Source organism: Trichechus manatus, unplaced genomic scaffold (genome assembly GCF_000243295.1).
Source record: "Trichechus manatus latirostris isolate Lorelei unplaced genomic scaffold, TriManLat1.0 scaffold00008, whole genome shotgun sequence".
In the NCBI taxonomy this organism is placed as follows: Eukaryota; Metazoa; Chordata; class Mammalia; order Sirenia; family Trichechidae; genus Trichechus; species Trichechus manatus.
In genome coordinates this window covers 8,547,773-8,552,668 of record NW_004443944.1, presented here as the reverse complement: position 1 = coordinate 8,552,668, position 4,896 = coordinate 8,547,773, and positions in this window count along the sequence as shown.

Below are 4,896 nucleotides of genomic sequence, written 5' to 3'. Positions count from 1 at the left end.
TGTGTGTGTGTGTGTGTATGTGTGTGTGTGTGTATGTGTCTGTGTGTGTGTGTGTGTGTGTGTGTGTAGGCAGAGAGTACCATCTTCATCTGACAGTTCACTTGGCCAAGGTGACCTAGGGGTGAACTGGTGGAGCCTTCACTCCACCTCGGTTCTTTGCTTTCCAAGAGCCAGCAAGGCTGTTGTAGTGCAACACATTCCTCATGGGCATTCCTGGAAGCACCGTCCCCTCCTGGAACATTTCCCTCACCTGCCCTGGGAGTCTTATCCAAGTCACAGAAGACCAAACACCTGCCAGTGGAGATGATAACGAAGCTAATCCTCTCTAACCCAACATGAGCCAGATTCTTCCAGAAGCTATGTTCCCCCAGGGACTATGAGGAAAGTCCCTCCAGTTGCACCATAGGAACTTTTTTTCTGGAAGGAAGGTTCTCCGTGGAGACTTAACCCCTCATCACTTGAGTTCTGTGAACCCAGTTTCCAGCGGTAAGACGAGACAGAAGAACACGTAGTGAGAAGCAGGCTAGGAATCCCAAGGCCTGGAAATGGGTTGAGAAGTCAGAGAAATGGGCACAGAGCCTGTCTGACCCACCTCTCCTACTCTGTGGGTTGGTACCAAGTCAGGGTGTGGGGAGAACAGTTTGATAAAGTAAACATGCTCCTTCTCTCCTTTTCCTTCTTTCCATCCCCCAACTTTCAAGCAAATAGCTGGCTTTTTACTTATCTCCTCAAGGGAAGTATATAGCAGGCTGGAAACAAATAGCCTGTAAGGCTTCCAGCCTCCGCAGCCGTAATCTTCTCAGACCCATCACCCATCAGGCCACTCCCTGCCCACAATTCATAAGACCCTGGAACTACTGTCCAAGCCCATGGAGGAAGAGCTCAGGAGCAAGAATAACTGAGAAGTTTTCTCCCAACCAGTCCAAATTAGATGGGGGGACGGAAAGGGGGCTTAGAGGCAGTAAAAGTTATAGATTTTTAAAGAGTTGTTTTCCTTGAAAATCTACATTTTGGATCTGGGTTTAACCCACGGTAAAGGAAGGTGTGTGTATTGGCCCACAGGAGCAGGTTGATTCACATCTAGAAAGAGTTCGCTTCACCCTGCCCCCCAGCTCTAGGTGTCAACGAGGTCTTCCTGTTGACTGGATGGACAAGACCTGAGCTCCAAGCTGGCTGAGGTGGGCTGTGATGGGGTACTGAATCATCTCCTAAGTCATCCCTCGCATACCCAGTGGTAAGTCAGCCTGATGCCCCAACTTCCCACAACCAGACATTCTTCTGAAGTCTAGACATAATGGACTCAATTTAGGAAAGCAAGCCTCTCCCTCCCTGCAGGCTAACTCTTGAGGCATGTTTGTGCAAATGAGGAAAAGGAGCTCCTTTCTGAAGAAGATACATCCATGTGTCAGAAGATTGTCATAATACGCTTATTACAGTTTACCACCTTCTGCTGGAATACTGTGGTAGTAAATATGCAAATAAATCCATGGTGTCTATGATATAAACGAAGCCCTCCTAGAACAGGGCAGTGTATAACCCCAGCAACGGTACATGGCAGCCTATATCTGTCTTCACCGTGTTAACAAGGCGTGACCCTGAAAGGACATTATGGTGGACGAGACGAGGGCAGGTTGCTCCTTCAAAACACCCAGATCATTGAGCTCAATAAGCACTAACACCACACTCTGATTTCATTTTGCAGGGCTTCCCTGCCCCCACCCCGCTAAGGGAACAGGCATTTGCAAAGAGGTTTGGAACTCAGGGAATGATGAAAGAGGAGACTCAAAGTTTACAGAGTGTCGGGTACATAGTTGTTGCTCTTGGTTGTTGTTGAGTCAATTCTGATTCATAGCAACTCCACACCTGCGGAGTAGAATGGCTCCACAGGGTTTTCAAGGCTTTCAGAAGCAGATGGCCAGGCCTATCTTCAAGGCACCTCTGGGTGGGTTCGAACCACCAACCTTTCAGCTAGTAGTTGAATGCAAGTGCTTAACTATTGGTGCCACCAAGGGACCCCTAGGGTGCCTAGTAGGTGCACAGTGAGCACCTACTTCAGTGAAAAAAACAAAGGGGGAGTGTCCAAACCCCAAGAGAAGGTTGTTCCCTTATTTCCCTCCTAACACTCTTGATCATTAATTCTCAGAAAAATCACCCATGACTGTGTTTCTTGCTCAACTTCAACTCGTAACATTGGGCCAATTTCCGGTAGTAAAGAAGGACTTGATATTTTTTCTTTTAACAACCAATTTACAGTCAAGGAAAAGGAAATCTTGCAAAAAAGAAGAACTTTTTAATGGCTCTTATGGACTCTGTATTTCCCTTTATGGATACGTATAAAATATTGTCTTCTCTTCTCATGAGAGGAGAAAGGGCAAAGTCTCGTCTCCCCAGAGACCAGCCTCAGGCACGCTTGATACAGTTTCTAAATCTCCAAGCCCCTTGAGGCCTCCCATTCTGAGGATCTCTTCTCTGGCAGCAAGAGCTAGAAGCGGCTTCCTTCCAAGCCAGGAAACAGCCTCCTCAAATTACCGAAATGAGGGGCGTTCCTCTTCCCGGAGAGAAGCTAGCCGACTATTTCAGTAGCATTTTTCCTTCCAATCAGTCTGGCCAAGAAGTGGAAGGGCAGAATCCAGGAGACTCTCTGGCACTGCCCACTGTTCAGAAAGTTAATGGAGAGGAGTTGAAATCTTTGCGTTGTGAAACGGAATACTTCCACCTGCAGAGAACTGACCTCACGACCAGAGTGAAAAAAGAAGTGAAAGAAACCACACGAACAGGACCAGAATCATTTTACGCCCGTCCATTTAATTGTTGTGTCAGATTTCTTTTTTTTTTTTTTAATTCATAGACTTTGGTTGAATTTGTTTTTCTCCTCATCCATTATTCATTAGATTGAATGCTTCTTACATTGGTGCTTATTTGCTCCATTTTGTACGTTGGGGACAACCATGACAATGTTTCACTGTGGTGTTAAAAGCGTTAACACTCGGAGTACAAGGTGAGTTATATTGAAAGAAATGCTCGTGACTGCTTACGTATTTCTAAAGAGCTAAGAAAGAAGAAAAGAACCCAATACACCTCACAAAGGGAGCGGGAGCCAAGTGTGTAAACACAGAAAATAATTAAACCACCCAACTCCATCCTGAGAGGCTAAAATTCAGATTGGCCATCTTTACTGGTGAAACAGAATAATGGTTGAATCAAAACAGTGAGCCTGGCACACCATGACTAAGCCTTGAGAACATTCCGCCACGTGAAGGACGTCAGTCACAAAAGGGCAAATACTATATGATCCCACTTAACACGAAATATGTATAACAGGCAACTGCATAGGGACCAAAGTTTATTCGTGGTTACCAGGTGTGGGAGGGAAGGAGGAGGGGTGTCATTGCTCAAGGGGCACTGAGTTTCTGTTGGTGTTGCTGCCGGATGCCGTCCAGTTGATTCCGACTCACAGAGACCTCACGTGACAGAGTAGAACTGCCCCATAGGGTTTCCAGGCTATAATCTTTACACAAGCAGATAGCCATGTCTTTGTCCTGCAGAACCACTGGGTGGGTTCCAATTGCCAACCTTTTGGTTAGCAGCTGAGCGCTTAACCATTGTGTCACCAGGGATCCTGGAGTTTCTGTTAATGGTGGTAAAATAATTTGGAAAAGGATAGTGGTGATGGTTATACAACATGATCAACATAATGTCACTGAATTGAACAGGTAAAAATTGTTGAATTGGCAAATGTTCTGTTATATATATTTTACTGTAATTTTAAAAGCATGTTACTTTGACAAGAAAATAATGTAAGGAAAAAAATAATAAAAACCCCAGCGGGACTATAGAGTCTACAATAGAGAAGAGGTTCTGTCACGTAACTCAAAGCCTAGAGATATTTTCTGACCTGGTGTCCACTGGAGGTGGCTAGTGAAAATCCCTTGGCCAGTGGTGCCTGCCTTCTTGGCTTTGTGGTGACTCCCTACCAGGCTAGTCTAGCTGTGTGGTTGGACGGTCAGTTTGGCACATGCCAGAACCAACTTTCAGCTGATGATCTTGAGCCTCACTGGTGCACCAGCCTCACCATTCGCCCATTCCAACATCGGCCCCTCACCTCCCTCTTGCTTTTCCATTTTTTCTTCTCTCTGAAATACCATTAAAGAAAACCATGAAATGAGTCCCCTGGATGGACAAGTCATGCTAAGCCATTTTTTCCCTCTCGTCCTGAGGGGGAAATGGATTGTAAAGATAGCTGCCCAGCTGGCATTAGTTTCCCTGTTTTCATCCTCTTAATGATTACACCTTGACAAGCTGACTGATGGCAAAACAGAAAAACAGCAGAGAGAGAGAGAGCTCATTTCTGCACCCACAAGCTGTGAGCGTGGAGCAGGTACTTGCTGGAGTCCCTCAGTTTTGCTGGGAACCACTAGACCAAAACTCCCAGTTCTTGGAACGTTGGTCTCAAAATGCACGTTTTCAAGATAAGCCCATGGGCAATAAAGACTTCCTTAGCTCAGGACCTATGACAATGTATTTTCTCATTGTAAATATCACCAATTGAACTTAAAAGTCTCTAGTTGCACCTAAAAATTAAGAAAGGCTTCTGCCCTTGAATTAATTTTAAATGTATTAACTGGTCTCCTAGAAATTGCTGATATCATCGTTTCTTCTGAATATATTCATATTCTTTCTCTCTTCCTTCCTCCCGCTATCCTCCTCTCTCTGTACGTCTTTCCCTCCGTCTGTCTACCTCTCTCCCTCCCTGTGTTTCTCTCTCCTCGCTCGCGCGTTCTCTCTCCGTGTCTCTCTCCTTCCCTCCCTCTCTGTCTCTCCCTCTCTCCCGCTCTCTGTCTTTTCCTCCCTCTGTCTCCCTCCCTCTCTCTCTGTCTCTCCCTCCCTCTCTCTCCC